This window comes from Sus scrofa, chromosome 9 (assembly GCF_054392235.1).
Source record: "Sus scrofa isolate SSC_HxYL_T2T_F1_AM1 chromosome 9, Sscrofa_HxYL_maternal_Yorkshire_Landrace_v2.0, whole genome shotgun sequence".
NCBI lineage: Eukaryota > Metazoa > Chordata > Mammalia > Artiodactyla > Suidae > Sus > Sus scrofa.
Window position 1 is genome coordinate 93,686,795 of NC_139391.1, and position 18,193 is coordinate 93,704,987.

The 18,193-nt window shown below is 33.8% G+C and overlaps 1 protein-coding gene across 1 annotated transcript in view; it reads right to left on the minus strand.

The window, feature by feature from the left end:
• TMEM196 (transmembrane protein 196) overlaps nt 1-18,193 on the minus strand; it is a 303,486-nt gene that overhangs the window by 206,818 nt on the left and 78,475 nt on the right. The window contains exon 2 of the mRNA XM_084978452.1: nt 17,024-17,136. The gene's annotated coding sequence lies outside the window, so the exon portion shown is untranslated. The remainder of the gene's footprint in view (nt 1-17,023; nt 17,137-18,193) is intronic.

The window sequence follows — 18,193 nt, forward strand, 5'->3', positions numbered from 1 at the left end:
ACCCCTTACTGATAAAGAATGGCCATTGTATTCTATCATTCAGATTTTGTCTACATATTCAAGTATGCAGACATATGTCCTTGTTAAACATGACTGTACATTTAACACATTTAATATATGTGGGAACACATTTGTTCACTTAACAATAGATCATGAACATTTTTCTGTCAATGACTGTTTATTATTTCTAAAGGCTAGCAAATCTTTCTTTATATAGATGTATCATTGTTTAACTGCTCTGTGATTGTACATTTGGGTTATTTTCTTTTTGAAAAAATGCCAGTTGTAATAAGTCATACTATGAGAACATTCTTATGTCTAGGTCTTGGGTATTTTCCATGCCCCTTCTGTAAGATAAATATTTTCAAGTAGAAGATGCACATTAAGATTTTCCTGCTGCATAAAGGCCCCTGGCAATTCACAAGTGTCTTCATTGCCCCAAACCCTCCCAACATAAAATATTAATATTTTTAATCTTTAAACATTGAATAGAAGAAAAATGCTTTTGATTTATTACTAGACCCATATCTTCTGACTCCAGAGGTTCTTCTAGGACTTATATTTCCATAATATAATAATTTTAGTGATTTATTATAAATTAATCTTTTAGGGTCAAAACAAAGTTTTTCCATGGCTTCAATGAAACATTTTCTTAACCAAAGAAGCCTTCTTCTTTCTATTGATTAAAAGACCATTTAAAAAAATATGTGATCTGTAAAGATCTGTTTTCTAAAGCATAAGTGGACCCTATCTTCTAAAGATTTTATATTAAAAAACAGGGATTTATGTGTGATGGCATTATCAGCAGCAAACAAAACTTATTTCCAGGTAGATAATTTAACTATAACAGTATTTTGAGTGTCTGTTGGGGTCATACTGACTTAGATTCAATTCTTTCCATTTTCTATTTTTACCTTACCTTCTGTTAAGAAGGAGGAAAAGCCATTAATCTCATACTAGCCTGTGGGCCACACTTCAATACCACTTTGCCTAAATATAGCCGCATTACTTCCTCTCTAAAATGTTTGTTTTTAGCAACCAAAAAAAAAGTGGCTATAGAATGTTAATGGTTTAACTAGAAATACAGACATCGAAATAATTAGTTGCTTTTTAATTTAGACTTCATAATAGAGACCAAATGACACTTTAAATCTGTTTTAAGAAAAATTCAAAATACTATCTTTAGCCACCTGCATTTTTCAATTTCCACTTCAGCAAAACTTCATACAAAGCATAAGAAGGGGATTCTCTTTAGGTTGTTGTAATTAAGTGTTCGCACTACTAAAGACGATGAAGCTATTTCCTTTAGTCAGTGTATGAATAATAAAGTGTATGAGTATGTCATGCCAAATAAGATTATTTAAATTAGAAGTTAGTATTCTATAGAAATTCCTGTTAAAAACAAAATACATTATTTTATTAATTTTTTATGGCTCTGGAAAAATTTTTATGCCACTGATTTTATTAAAATTATAGTACCTATAAAAGGAAAAAAAAAGCAATTCAGAAAGTAAAAATTCCATCCTCCAAAAGATGACTATTTGGTGAACACTATTATAGACCTATTTCTGTGCATCTGAACAAGCTCTAAATATTCTGTGAAGCAAAGGAACATGGTAGTGTGAAAGGGTAAACAAAGGAGATGCCATATTTCAGGTGTTTCCAAAAGTTGACCCTGTAATAAGAGCTCAGTGCAGGTGGTTTATGTGCAAACTGATCCCAAGAGCACAGGTAAGGTAGTAAAGAAAGTGACAGAGGGAAGGGAAAAAAAATTATTAAAGAACTCTTTTATGGAGCTCCCATTGTGGCTCAGTGGGTTAAGAACCCGACCAGTGTCCAGAAGAATGAGGATTTGATCCCTGGCCTTGCTCAATGGGTTAAGGGTCCAGCACTCCTGCAAGCTGCAATGTAGGCAGTAGATACAGCTCGGATTTGGCATGGCTGTGGCTATGGTGTAGGCTGGCAGCCGAACCTCCGATTTGACCCCTGGCCTGGGAACTTCCATATGCCACAGATGCCACCTTTAAAAAAAAAAAGAATGCTTTCATGAACAAACTACATGTGGATAAGTAAAACTCTTTTCTGTTAGAGATCCTTTACATGAAAGAGTTCTGTAGAACACATATCAGCGTGTCTCACTAATATGGGGGAACTGGGGTATTTATCAATCAATCACTGCTTCTCACTGGTTGAGGTTTGCCTTGGAAAACTAAATTCAAGGCAACTCCAGGGTTTTGCTATTGGCATCCAAGTAAGCCCTTAAGCAGAGAAATAGTAGGATGCAAGCACTTGAGGTGGGAGGAGATCATGTGCACAGAAACTGTCTGCTGGAGGTGCAGGTGAACTCAGAGGAGGCTGGGATCATGAGCTAACAACACACACCATAGGGGGTTTGATCTAGTCAGGAGGGCCCAGGATTCATCAAGGGGAAAATACTGACAGTAATGATAAGAACATTCATTTCAAAAGCAATGGAAACTATTAACATGTTTTAAACAATAAGTTGAAATGAAGAGACTAAGTATCTTGAAAACATTAACAAGGCTGGAGATCGGAAATCCAAGCTACACAAGCTGGAGCCAGTGATGGTACATCCTATAAAAGATGACTGCATGTCAAGGCTGAAGGTAACCAGGTTCTTAGACTTAGGGACCGTCATGTTTAAACACATGGATTCTAGCTCCAAACTGCTCAGATTTATACCTAGCTTTACTCCTTTCAAACAACTTACATAAACTCCTTGTGACAAGATTCCTTATCTGTAAAATGGAAATAATGACAGAATCTACTTCACAGAATATTTGAGAGGATTAATTGGATAAGTAAATAAAAGTCTCTGAGGGGAGCGCTGGCACATAGTAAGTGCTCTATTAATTTGAGCTGTTTCTTTTAAAGAGGAAAAGGTGAGGCTAGAATGGAAAATCAGGATATATTTAGGACAAGTAAGCAAGATTTACCTGTTAGACCGGATTTTAGGTGTAAGGATATAATTTCAAGAAATATTTTTGGATGGAGCCTTGCATAGAGTGATATCAGTCATAGGAAGACAATCAGATTAGAGAGGAAAAGGTCATAAATATATTCGGGACATGCTGGATCTGAAGTGAGTTTGAGATATTCAAGAAGAAATACCTAGTAAGTATTTGCATATAAATACTTGGAGAACAGGTGAGAGACCTTGGCTAGAAATATAAAACTGAGTTATTTTGGTAGAGAAATTAAAATGGAGGGGTGTGGATGGAAAGAGTTTAGAGTGAGAACAGACTGTCGCACTTAAGAAGAAATGTTAACTGTACAAAGGGCTAGGTTTCAGCTAAACTGAGAAGTATGCAAAAATTTCAGCTTTCTACTGTAACCTCTCCATCTTTGTCATGTGTCCTCCCCTTATCTCTAGAGCCCTTACAGATTGTTCAATGAATTCACTTTGCCCCTCCCTGCTTTATAAAGCAAGGATTTATTGAACAACTTCTATAACTAGAGACTTTTGTTCTTTAAACACTCAGCAGTGACCAAGACAGATACATTCTTTGCTCTCATGAAACCATTTATCATATAGTAAAAAAGCTAAGCAGCTAACTAAAACAGGTGACATGATAGGATTAGACAAAATGATTACCTTGGTTTGGGCGGTAAGGGATGGCCTCATTGAGGAGGTAACGTATAAACTGAAATTTTAAGGATGAAAGGGAGGTTTTCCAATAGTCATCAATAGTAAAAGACTATTTCATATAAAGCTCATCAACCTGTAGAAGCAAGCCTCTGAGCTCAAGCAGCAGAGAGGAGGCCTGTGTACCTAAAGGGGAAGAATGGTAAATTTACAGGGGTAGTTGAAGACCCATATACTTAAGGATTTGTAAGTCAGAGGAATAAGTGTAGTAATAAATGGGTAAAACAGTAAGACACTGGAGAGTTTTAAGCAAGGGATTGACAAAATACAATTTGTGTTTTAAAAATATCACTCTGGCTGTTCTATGGGTAATATTACTGCAGAGATATAACAGAAGTAGGGAGACCAATTAAAAGGCAAGTGCTATAATCCACATAGAAGGAATCATAATTTGTACAATACTGGGAATATATAGTGTAAACAGAGAGAACTGATGAGTTTTTCACATAATATAAAATTAGATCTAAAGGACAAGCTGAATAATTAGATGAAGAAAAGAGAGGAATAATAGATGACTCTCAGATTTGAGACTTAAGTTAACACGAGTGATGCCATAGACTGAGATGTGGAATACTGTGAGAAGAGAAGATTTAGGATTCTAAGAAATCAAGAGTTCCATGTAAAGTTTTCACAAATCACTAGGTACTCATCTCAAAAACACAAGTCTGATGCTTTTTAGAAAGTGAGAGACAGAGAAGTAGGTAATGATGACATGGCACAAAGAGAACTGAAAACTTTGGGACGTGCTGAGGTAAAGTGTATGCATCCAGAACAGAAAATGGTATGGAAACAGAGAAAGAGCCTGAGGAGAAAATTTAAACTGAGCAACTGATGATATTGGAGAAAAATGGGAGAATGGGGTATTGCATAAGCCATAAGAAGAAAGTTTTAAAATGAAGGGAGTGGTCATCTTGCCAAATGGTGCTAAGTAAATAACAAGAAGGAACCTGTGATGACAACTTTGTCTCTACCTTTCCCACAAACAATTTCATATACTAGTTATTTAGAGATAGAGCTATCTCTGAATTTACCCAATTTGTGTAATATTCCCTCAAAGTCTTTGCTTTTTACCAGTTACCTATTCCACTAATTTAAATTGTGCAACATGAAGATTGGGCTAATAAAAAAGGAACAATTTGAGACTGAACAAATGTTTTTATTTCTCAACCAATATTGTTCCTTTATCCCGACTTCTAGACTGCTTTCGGTATGAAAGATTTTTCACAAAATAAACCTTTAAAAAATAGATTTCAGAAATTCTTCAAGTGTCATTTTAGTTCTTGAATTTACTATGATCCGGAGGGCTATCCCTGATATTAAAAGCTGCTATCACACTCAAAATTTTCCTCAGGTTTCAGAGATACCAATCATCCTCCACCAATCAATACTAGGATTGAGAGTGGGAGGTAAAATTAATGATGAGGTTATAATCTGTGCTTTGGGTTACAGGGCATGGCCCCTTTCTGATCCAGAAAATTTTCCCTTTTCATATTTATTAACAAAAAAGTCACCCAATAAGTTGATATAAAATGTAGAGGAAATAAAAGAATTTATGGCCTGCTATTACTTTGTGGAGATTCACAAAAACCCTCCATATTTTTTCACATTTGAGGTAAAAATGATTAGGTTCCCACCATTTATAACCTGTGCTGTGATTGACATAGTTCATTACTGAATTGCACTTTATTTGAACTCTTGAACCTATAAAGTATTTTTATTATCATTTGCAACAAATATCAAAATAAAAAATTGTAGTATGCTACAGTGGGAAATGTTGTTTTGACTGATTTTGGCCAAATACCAAGCTGATAGTTATTAATTCTGGAAGCTAGTACCAGCCATTGGCTACTTATCTTACATGTCATGAAGTGGGAACCTGATCCAAAAATTCTTCTCAGGTTCAATGTTTAGTTCTTTAAGAGAAACAGACTTTCTTGTACAAAAAATATTTGTTCATACACATATCTTTTTTCAATATTAAAATCACATTACTCATATTTTGCAACTTGCTTTTTATTAATCAAAATGGCATCTCATCGTTTTAATTTGTATTTAATTAGCTAGTATATTTTCTAATGTTTATATTGCATGTGTATTATAACTTCTTTTAACATGAGTTTTAGGGACTTGTCTCACATCCAATATGAAAAGGACTTAAAGTTACCATACTGACAAACAGGTAAACACTGGATAAATAGATAATCAACAGATAATCAATGATTCTGTTTTTTGATTCAACAGAACACAGTTTGCAGGGCAAACTACCACCTCAAAATCAGTAAAGCGTATATCTAGAGAGGCAAAGACCTGGTACAGAAAGCACTGGAATAATGACCTAGTAAGAACTCTTATATGGTAATCTTGACACATCATGGGAGACTGAGTGTAGACTAGCTTAAGAATGAAAAGCTCCTGGGGTTCAGTCTTAAAGGGTTCCAAATGTTTTGTTTGCTTCCAGGAATCCCACCAGATTGTCATGGTGACAGTACAGGAACTATATCCTCATGGTTCTTAAATAGAACAGGGGTTAGAAAAAAGAAAAGTAGGTTTATTATTTTAAAATTAACTCAGAAACTTCTTCATAAAAACTGCCTAGTCTAATATATAAGGAAAAGCACTTTTCCAGAACTGATTCCAGCAGGAGAAAGGAAATTTTTCCCACTCAAGCCCTCCAGTCTTCTTGTCTTACCTACTGGGAACACAAAACAAAACAAAATGTAATCAACAGGAATCAGGAAATTTTGTAGCTGGGAAAGGGATAGGAGGCAAGAAGGAAAAGCTATACTATTGGAGAAATACTCATGAAGGTTGCATCCCTGAAACACAGACTACTAAAAGACTGTGACTTAATCATAAGATTATGAAATGTTTCCCTGCTTTTAGACCTTAACACGAAATAACAGGGATCCAGTGGCTTATAGCTTAAAGAGCTGTATGACACAGACTCTCTGTGAGGGAGATTATTTAGGAAATCCTAATATCCAGAGGAAGAAATAAAAACAAGAACAAAAGAGGCACTAGAAGTCTCTGGAACCTATATTTACAGAAAACTTTAAACATAGCCCAACTACTAAACAGATTAACATAAAGCCTTATATTAAAGTTTATTTATAAGTTTGAATTATTGAATATGACATACACTGCCTTAAATCTCAAGTTACAAGATATATTAGAAGGCAATGAAATAAATCAATCATCAAAGCCAGACTTAGATATGACATAGACTTTGGAATTATTAGACAAGTCATTAAAAATAACTGAGATTAATATAGTAAGAAATTTTATGTTAAAAAGTAGACAACATGAAAGAATAGATGGATAATTTTAGTAAAGAGATGGAAGCACTAAGAAATGATCAAAATGTAACATTAAAATAAACAATAATGCCTCCAATGGGTTCATCAGTAGATTTAATGTAGCTGAGAAAAGAACCTGTGAAATTGAAGATAGAAATGTCTTAAACTGAAATGTGAAGACAAAGTAGAAAGAAATAAATGTAACACAAGATCCAAAAACTGTGGGCCAATACTTAAAGTTTTTATGTAATTGGAATACATAAAATTAGAATTAGAAGAAACTCTAGATGAAGCAGAAGAAAGACATGAATTAATAATGACCAATAACTTCCCCAAATTAATTGCAGACATTAAACTGCACATTCAAGTGCTCAAAAAGCACCAAGCAGGATAAATACCAAAACACCATACCAATGCATGTTGGATTCAAACTGCAAGAAAACAAAAACAAAGAGAAAGAGAAGACAGAAAACAAAAGCCACATTACCTACAAAGGAACATGGACAAGAATAACATCAACTTATAAGAAACTATATAAGCAGCAAGAGGGTAAAGTGAAATATTTCAAGTGTTGAAGAAAAACAACAATGTGGAATTTTCTATCAGTGAAATTATCCTTCAAAAATGCACCCCTCCAAAAATGAAATTCATCACAAGGAGTTCCCGTCATGGCTCAGTGGTTAACAAATCCGACTAGGAACCATGAGGTTGCGGGTTCGATCCCTGGCCTCACTCAGTGGGTTAAGGGTCCGGCATTGCCGTGAGCTGTGGTGTAGGTTGCAGACATGGCTCAGATCCCGCATTGCTGTGGCTCTGGCGTAGGCCAGTGGCTACAGCTCTGATTAGACCCCTAGCCTGGAAACCTCCATATGCCACAGGTTCGGCCCTAGAAAAGACAAAAAAATTTTTTTAAATTTTAAAAAAAGGAATTCATCACAAATACATTCTTGCAAGAAACGTTAAAATAAGTAATTCAGGCAGATGCAAAAGGATATGTGTTAGAAAACTGGATCTACATAAATACAGGACATCAGAGAAAGAATAAAGAGTAAAATAAAATGTTACATGTTTATTATTTATAATTTATTTAAAGGTAATTATTGATTAAAGCAAAAATAATATGTGTTGGGTGATTTTAGAACATGGGTAAGTTAAATAAATGACATAGTATTATAATGGTCAGGGGAAAGAATTGGAAATATTCTGTTATAAGGTAACTGTACTGCATGTCACTGGGTACAGTATTATTTGAAAATAGACTTAGATTATTTAAAATGCATATTGTATACTGTAGGACAATTTTTAAAATTTTAAAGTATAACTGATACACTAAGAGAAGAAATAAAATGGAATTATATTAAATTCTCACTTGAAATAAGGGAAGGCATAAAAATGGCAAAGGGGAGAAACAAGTAACAAATGCATCAGGGAGAAAACAGTTACAAACATCCAGCTCTATCAATAATCACTTTAAATGTAAATGACCTAAATACACCAATGAAAAGACATATTGTCACAGTGAATTTAAAAAAAACCAAAAACTCAATCATATATTGTCTGCTGTAGTACCACTTGAAATGTAGATATTCAAGTTAATGAGAAAGTGAAGGAGAAAGAAAAACTATGAAGATTAACAGTAATCAAAAGCAAGCTGAAGTAGCCATATTAATTTCAAGCAAAACAGATTTCAGAATAATAAATATTATTAGGGATAAATTGGGGCATTTTATGATAACAAAAGTGTCAATTTTCCAAATAGACAAAATAATCCTAACTCTGTATTCACCCTAGAACATAAGTGTCAAAAATATGAGGCTGTAACTGATTGAATTGAATATAGAAATAGACAAATCCATGATTAAAGTCATTTCAAAGCCCCTTTGTCAGTAATTGATATATCAAGCAGGCAGAAAATCAGTAAGGATACAAATGATCTGAACACCACTATCAGTCAACTCTACATAATTGACATTTACAGAACACACCATTAAAAAATAGCAGGATATACATTTGTTTCAAGTGAACATGGAGTATTCATTGAAATAGATCATATTTGGGGCCATAAAACATACCCTAACAAATGTTTAAAAATAGGTAACAGACAAAGTTTTTTCTCAGATGATAATAAAATGGAAATTGATAACAGAAAGTTAGCTGGAAGAACCACAAACTATTGTTAAAGAAACAACAAGCAACATGAGTCAAAGAAGACTCAAGAGAAATTTTTAAAACATTTTAATTGAATTTCAAAGCATTTTTAATTGAAAAATGAAATACAACATCAAAAATGGTGGGGTATAGCAAAAGTAGTGCTTAGAAGGATATATAATGAATTAAGATCTAAACTTTTAAAAATCTTAACTCTTCCTTAGGAAACTAGAGAAGAAAGATTAAAATAAAGAAAGCAGAGGGAAGTTCATATTGAAAATCAGAATAGAAACCAATAGAATTGAAAATAGGAAAACAGGGAAGAAACACAATGAATCCAAAAACTGGTTTTTGAAAATACTAATAAAATTGGAAAAACTTTAGCTAGAATAACCAAGAAAAAAAGCAGTGAAGACACAACCTAAAAATGATGGAAATTAAAGAGGTGGCCATTTTTACTGATCCATGGAAATTAAAATAATAATAAACAGAAACTATGAAGAAATCTATGTCCAAAAGCTTAATAATTTAGCTTTTTGAAATACACCAATTCCTTGAGACAGAAACTACTAAAACACACAAGAAGAAATAATCTTAACTGGCCTACATCTATTAAATATTAATCAATAATTATTAACCTAGAAAAAAGGAAGCAAAAGTCCACACAGTTTCACTGATGAATTCTATCAAACATTTATGGCAAAATGATACCAAATCTAAAAAATCTCTTCCAGAAAGTAAAAGCACAGTAAATACACCCTCATTCATTTTGTCAGGTCAGAATTATCCCAATACCAAAACTAGATAAAGATATTATGATAAAGGAAAACAGTAGATCAATATTTCTTATGAATATAGATGCAAAATTCTTCAATGGAGTATTACCAAGTTGAGTCCAATAATGTATAAAAAGAGTTTTACACTATGACCAGGATTTATTCCAGGTATGAAAGCTCATTTAACATTTGAAACTCTATCAATATAACCTACTATATCAGCAGGCTAAAAAGAAATCTACGTGATTATATTAATTAATAAAGGAAAAAATTTGAGAAATTTATTTTAAAAAAATACCTCTCTGGAGACTAGGAATATTAACTTGAGAAAGAACTTCTACAAAATACCTATAGCTAACATGATACTTAATGATGGGACACTGGATGCTTGCCCCCTTCATATTAGGAAAAAGGCAGTAATATCCAACTCACCAATTCCATTCAGTATTGTAATGGAAATCCTAATGTAACAATGAAATGAGTACACAGTTGGTTCTCTGAATTCAGGGGTTCCACATTCTCATATTCAATACCATAGTATTAGGTATAATAATAATCTACAGATGATTTAAAGTATATGGGATGTGCAGAGGCTATATGCAAATACTAAGCCATTTTACATAAGGGACTGGAGCATCCTTGGATTTTGGTATCCAAGGGATTTCCTGAAACCAGTGTCCCAAAGATACTGAGGGACAACTATAACTCTATTTTTTAGTTTAATTTTATTTTTTTATTGAAGTGAAGTTTACGTAACATAAAATTAGCTGTTTTAAAATGAACAATTCAGTAGCATTGAGTGCATCCACAATGTGCAACCACCATCTCTCTCTGGTTCCAAAATGTTTCCATTACTCCAAAATAAAACCTTATAAATATCTCCAATTATTCCTCATTTGACCCTTCTCTCCCATTCCAGACTTTGGCAACCACCAATCTACTCACTGTTTTTATACAGATTTATCTATTCTGAACATTTCATGTAAGTGGAATCCTACATGTTTGACTTTTTCTGTCTCAATTCTTTCATTTAGCTTAGTATTTTCTCGATATATCCACATTGTACAATGTATCAGTACTTTTGTTTTTTTTTTACAACTGAGTAAGATTCCATTCTGTTGAGATAGACATATACCATATTTTCCCCCCATCCATCCATTGACAGACATTGGGGTTGCTTCCAACATTTCTGCTATTGTGAATGACATTGCTATGCACATTCACGTTCAAAATCTTGTTTGAGTACTTTTTAACACTCTTTTTAGGTATATATCCAGATGTGGAATATGCTGGATGATATGGTTATTCTGTATTTAACTTCCTGAGGAAACATAAAACTGTTTTCCACAGATGAATCACTTTATACATCCATAATCAATGTTCAGGTTTCCAATTCCCCACATCCTTGTCAACATGTGTTATGTTTCTTTTACTTATTATAGCCATCCAGGTGCATGTGAAATAATATCTTATAATGAGTTTGATTTGCACTTCTTTGATGACTAATGATGTTGCCTAGATTTTCATTTGCTTAATGGCCATCTATAGCTTTTTTTTTTTTTTTTTCCTGTTTAGGGCTGCACCCACAGCATATGGATGTTTCTGGGCTAGGGGTCAAATTGGAGCTACAGCTATTGGCCTAAACCATAGCCATAGCATGCTGGATCCTAGGCATATCTGTGACCTACACCACAGCTCATGGCAATGTTAGATCTTTAACCCACTGAGCAGGGCCAGGGATCGAACCCATATCCTCATGGATATTAGTCAGATTCGTTTCCACTGAGCGATGACGGGAACTCCTGATTCTTTTCTTTTTTCTTTTTTCTTTTTTCCGGCTGCACTTGCAGCACATGTAAGTTCCCAGGTTAGGGTCAAATTGGAGCTGCAACTGCTGGCATAGGCCACAGCCACAGCAAGTAGGATCCAAGCTATGTCTGCAACATCGTGGGAACACCTGATCCTTAACCCACTGGGTGAGGAACTAGAATCTTCATGGATACCAGTTGGGTTCATAACCCTCTGAGACACAATGGGAATTCCCTATATCCTATTTGGATAAATGTCTATTTATTTTCCCATTTTTTAATTGGATTGTTTGATTTTTTGTTGTTGTGTTGTTGTAGGAGGTCTTTAGATATTTTGGATACTTGACCATTATCAGATATATGAATGTCTGCAAATATTTTACCTCATTCTGTAGGTTATGTTTTTACTTTCTATTTTTCCCAAAACAAACAACATTTTATTTAAGTATAGTTTATTTACAATATTATGTAAGTTTGTTCTTTTATTTTCTTGACAGTACCCTTTTTGTGCAAAAGTTTTTAATTTTGATAAAATCTAAATTTTTTACTTTCATTGCCTTTGTTATCATGTATAAGAATTCATTACTAAATGCAAGGCCATGAAGATTTACCCCTATTTTTTTCTTACAAGAGTTTTATAAATTTATTACTTATATTTAGCTTAGTGAATTTTTTGAGTAAATTTTTCATGTGGTGTGAGGTAAGGACCCAACTTCATTGTTTTCTATGTAAATATAGAGTTGCCCCAGCATCACGTATTGAAGAAATATCTTTAACCACTGATAATCCTGAAACTTATGAAAAATAAGTTGAGCATAGATGTTAGGTTTATTTCTTGGCCCCCAACTCTACTCTATTTGTAGTAACTTTTGAAACTGTTAAGTGTGAGTCTCCCAACTTTGTTATTTTTCCTGATTGTTTTGGCTATTCCAGACTCCTTGCAATTTCTTATAATTTGAAAATCATTTTTTCCATTTCGTCAACAAAAACTGTTATAATTTTATTAAGGATTACAATGCATCTGTATAATATTTGGGGTAATATTGCCATTATGATGATATTAGCTCTTCATATTCATGAATATGAAATAATTTTCCATTTATTTAAATCTTTTAAAATTTCATACCACTATCAACTTAAAAAATCCACAACTTAAAAAGATGAGGGTTAAATTTTAAGTTTGGGTGCAAAATTAGGAACAGCATCACAGGGAAGTCTGAGAAAACCTGCTCAGAGGAGGCAAGGGGAGAGCTAAGATATACAGGAGTTTTTGCAACAGAGGGCAGATAGTAGGAACAAAAGAGGTCTGGGCTAAAAAAAAAAAAGAAAAGAAAAGGAAAAAAAAAAAAGAGGTCTGGGCTGACTGTAATCACTGTGATATGCACCTCAGTTATTGGGGCCAGTATCCCCAGGGACTGACCTTAGGAGTGGCTGCATTCTGAAGGCTGCTAGATAGATGGCAGGTATTCTTTGTTTCTTTGCTGAGTTCCCTCAGGGCTCACCAGCTCACCCTTGGAGGTGGCTGCAATACCAGAAGACTGTGGCATCCTTTGTTTTGTCAACTTAACTAAGCCCAGGTGGCACTATTTCAGATAGCTCTAAAATACTGCCCCAAAGAGGCAGGCAGAAATAATATTGGTGTACTTGATAAAGGTGAGAGGGAACTGCATGCAGCCATGCACACATTTTACAAACGTTTGCTGGTGGTCTCGTGAAGATTACTACTAGTCAAGAGGAGCAGACATCATTATGAAGCATTTTAGTGGTTTTATAGATATGAGGAGATGCAAGAATTGGACACATAAAATCTTCTCCAAAAAAAAAAAAAAAAAAAATCGGACTATCTGAAGACCTGTTCTTCCAGTATTCCCAGAGCACAGAGTGCTTCACTCTTGATTTCCACCTTGAACTCTGCTCAGGGGGTGCTATGGATCAGCAGCTGCAGTGGCTCATGATTTAATCCATGTAGAAGCTGATGGCAAGTGATGGCAAGTGCCCAATTCCAGTTCACATACCAATAATTGGTAGTTTTCATTGTACAACATTCGCTACCTTGGTTAAATTTATCTCTAGGAATTTTATTCCTTTGTTTGCTATTGTAAATGAGATTGTTTTCATAATTTCCTTTTTGTTTTTGTTTTCATTTCTGATGTATAGAAACACAATAGCTTTTGTGTGTTGGTTTTTTACGTTGCAATCTTACAGAATTTATTCAAGGTTCAGAAAGATTTATGAATTTGTCTCAAGTTATTTTAAAGATTTCAACTTTACATTATCCTCTGGTTTTATTTTCCAATTATTTATAAATAATCTGAATTACTTTTTAATATCTATAAACTAATTCTAAAGTTTAGATGGAGAGGCAAAAGACCAAGAACAGTCAACACAGCATTGAAGAACAAAACTGTAGGACTGATACTATTTGATTTCAAGACTTATTATAAAACTACAGTATTCAAGACAGTGTGATAATGAAGAAAGAATAGACAAATATATTAATGGAAAGAATAGAGAGCCCAGATATGTACCCACATAAAATAGTCAACTGGTCCTTGACAAAAGAGCAAAGGTAATAATACAATGGAGCAAAGATAGTCTCTTCAACAAAAGATGCTGGATCAACTGGAAAGCCACATGGAAAAAAAAAATCTAGACACAGATCTTAAACCCTTAGCAAAAATTAACTGAAAGTGGATCATAGACCTAACTGCAAAACACAAAAATATCTAATTCCTAGAAGATAACATAGTAGAAAACTTAGATGACCTTAGTTATTGTGATGACTTTTTAGATAAAACACCAAAGATACAATCCATGAAAGAAATTAACTGATAATTTTAATTTCATTAACATGTAAAATTTCTGCTCTGTGAAAAAAAACATCAAAATAATTAAAAGATAAGCCACAGTTTGGGAGAAAATTGCAAAGGATACATGTGATAAAAACTGTTATCTAAAATATATAAAGAAATCCTAAAATTCAACAAAATCAAAACAATCCACTTAAAAATAGGCCAAAGACCTTAACAAATTGCTCACCAAAAAAGGTACACAAATGAGCATATGAGAAGAATATCCACATCATAAGTCACCAGAAAAAATTAAAATGAGATAATGCTATATATCTAATAGAATGACCAAATTCCAGTACACTGACAGTACCAAATGCTGACAAGGATGTGGAGCAATGGGAACTTTCACATAATGCTGGCAGGAACGCACAATGGCACATCATTTCAGAAGACATTTGAAAGTTTCTTTCAAAAGTAATCCTATAAAATTGGATTGTGATGATCATTGTACAACTATAAATGTAATAAATTTATTGAGTAATAAAAAAATTAAAAAATAAAAATAAAAAAGGAAAAAAAGGTAAAACACATTGTTACCATATGATTCTGCAATCATAATCTGTTATTTACCCAAAAGAATTAGAAACTGATGTTCACACAAAAAGCTGCACACAGATGTTTATAGCAGCTTTACTCATAACTGTCTAAACTGGGAAGCAACCTGAATGGATGAATAAACTGTGGTATATCCAAACAATGGAATATTAGTCAGCACTAAAAAGAAATGACCTATCATGCTATGAAATGCCACATATTACTAAGTGAAAGAGGCCAATCTAAAAAAAAATATTGTATGTTTCCAATTATATAACATTATAGAAAAGTCAAAATTGTGGAGATTAAAAAGATTAATGTTTGCCAGTGGGGAACTGCCAGAGGGTAGAGGGACGCAGTGGAGATCAATAACCAGAACACAGAGAAATTTTAGGGCACTGAAAATGCTTTGTATGATGTATAATTATGGATACATATTATTGTATTCTTGCCCAAACCCACAGACTGTAGGACACCAAGAGTGAATTGTAAAGTAAACTATTCACTGAGGGATTATGATTTGTCAATGTAGGTTCATCCTTGATAAAAACATGTATCATTCTAGTGAGTAATAGCGATAAGGTGAGAAGGATATTTATGTGTATAGGCATGGGTAAATGAGAAATCCTGTACCACCTTCTCAATTTTATTGTAAACCTAAAACTGCTTTTTAAAAATGCAGTATTTCTTTTAAAAAGAACACTTTAAGAAATCTTTCTACATCACTTTCTACATATATATATAATGAAGCCTATATATATGTCATGCTTATCTGAGCATCTGTTTAGTAATCCTATCAAGGAAAGAAATAAACCATACCCATCATAACTTGTTCTAAATGAATAAATGCTGATTCTTTACAATCATTTTTTTCTTTAGGTGCTCAAAAACTATCCAATTAAAATTCACTCTAGAATCTTGCTGAGATAAAGTCATTGGTCTGTAGTTTGTGAGTAATGCTGTCTTTTTCCCTTTGAGAATAAGAACTTTTTTCCTAGCTAACAGCCATTGTCAAAAAGACAATCAAGATAATTAAGAAATGTTTAATAAGATTTATTGCAAAAATGAAAAATTTTAAATATAATGCATAGAATTATATTGGAAAGGAAAGATGAAGGTATATGATTCTGAGGAGAAAGAGGAAATTAAATTTTCATGAGAGAATTAAGAAAGGAGAAAGAGACAGGAAAAGAATAAAGAAAATGACGTAACAATAAGCATGCAATTGATCCCATAGAAGGGGAAAACACATTCTGGGGGCGGGGGGGACAAAAAAAGAAAAAAGCACATGTTCACCAAATACTCACAAGCTCCAAAAAAAAGGCAAGCACTTGAAATATTTATTAGCACTCTGAGGTGTTACATAGAAGTTTAAAGTATTCTCAACAAAGCTGAGTTAGAATGAAAGATTCAAGTTAAGACATTCACTACTCACTCTTGACAATTCATGTGTGTCTAATGAAACCAGGAGGCACATGGAGACTGAGATGGTAGAATAAAATAAGGTAATTATGATTTATTCCACTTCCCCCACCCTACCAATTCTACTAAAATTTAGTGATTCCCTACATAGCACTTAAGAAGGGCATGCTCCTGAGTTTTCATGTGGATTATTTTAATACAAGAATTAAATGCTACTGTTATACTCATTTGTCAACAAATACATTGAAATGATGAGAGGTTAATTTGGCCAAAGTTGCACAGCTAGTATGTGGTGAAAGTGGCATGTGAACTTGATTTTGTTTCTTCACAACTTAATTTCTTAACTGGAAAATTTGTAACCCAGGGACACCCCACTTGATTTTTCACTATTGCTCCTCCTAAAAGTTACATATAGCTAAATATAAGTTTGGAATATCCTTTTTCTGAATATGTAGGACTAAAAAATGCTTAAAAGATAATTCAGGGCTGAATTATCTGGAGATGAAACTGTCACACTTACCTTCTGTTCAATGGGACTATCCAGTGTAGTGCCAGGGCTGATACTCAAAAGCCAAAAGCTAATTGCTTTATCATTTAGGCACACCAATATCTCTGGCTCAAGGGATCTCCTTCCTGTATGTAAAATGATACACATGATCAGTCTAAGCCCCTTTATACATTCTTCTCATCCTTAAGTGTAATAGAACAGAGAATAATTTGTTAATGGCAGCTTTGTTTCTTTCGATGCAATCCTGAATTGAGTCTGCAAATTTATTCCAAGCCTGACATTTTCAATGTTGTTGTAGTTGTTGTTGTATTCCAGGGGGGAGTTGGCTACATTGGAAGGTACTTGATGGGGAGGCCAGAGCAGGGGAGTGCTGTCTGATTCTCCCATCTAGGCCAGGGACTCAAGCAGCCAATGGAGTATAAAACAGTGAAAACGAGAAAGCTAGTAGGGCAAATCCAAGCCAGATTCCTTAAAGGAGATATGCAAATAGATAGAAGCTCAAAAGAGCAAATGCCAAAGTCAATTCCTTCATGACAGTCTGACATAGAACTGGTTTATTGCAAAATTCTTTAGAAAAGTGACTCAACCTCATAAAAACATTCAGTGTTAGCCAACTAGAATGAAATTATACATATATTTCACCAGTCATCTCTCTGGGTTTAAGTGATGATGAACAGGCCCTAGCAGACTTGCTCTCATTCTAATAAATACACTAAAGTTTGAATATTAACCTAAGGCTCAGAATCCCTCTCCAGACCAGACCTACAAAATTGGACTGGATCATTTTCAACAGCTCTTTGTTTTTTCTGGCTAGACTCATGGTCCAACATGTTTATTGTTGGTCAGGAAATACCAAAAGCACAGCCTTTCCTGAGGAATTTGGCCATTTAGCTTCCGATTCTTTGCCAGAATTTAAACATGTTAAAGATAAGAATGAAGGGATGCAGAAAACGAGAAACAGAAATAGCACAAATTTTCAAAACTAGGAGAGGGACAATTGAATTCTTTTGGAGTATCAAGTGAAGAATTTAAAAAGACATCAGCAAGAAAGTAAATGTTTTACAAATAATCTGTTTTACAAAATTTATGTTTTACTTTAGGTTACTGCTTTATAAAATTGATCATTAAAAAAAATATTAGAGCAAATATTCCCTGAAATTGAACAGTGAAATATGTCACTAG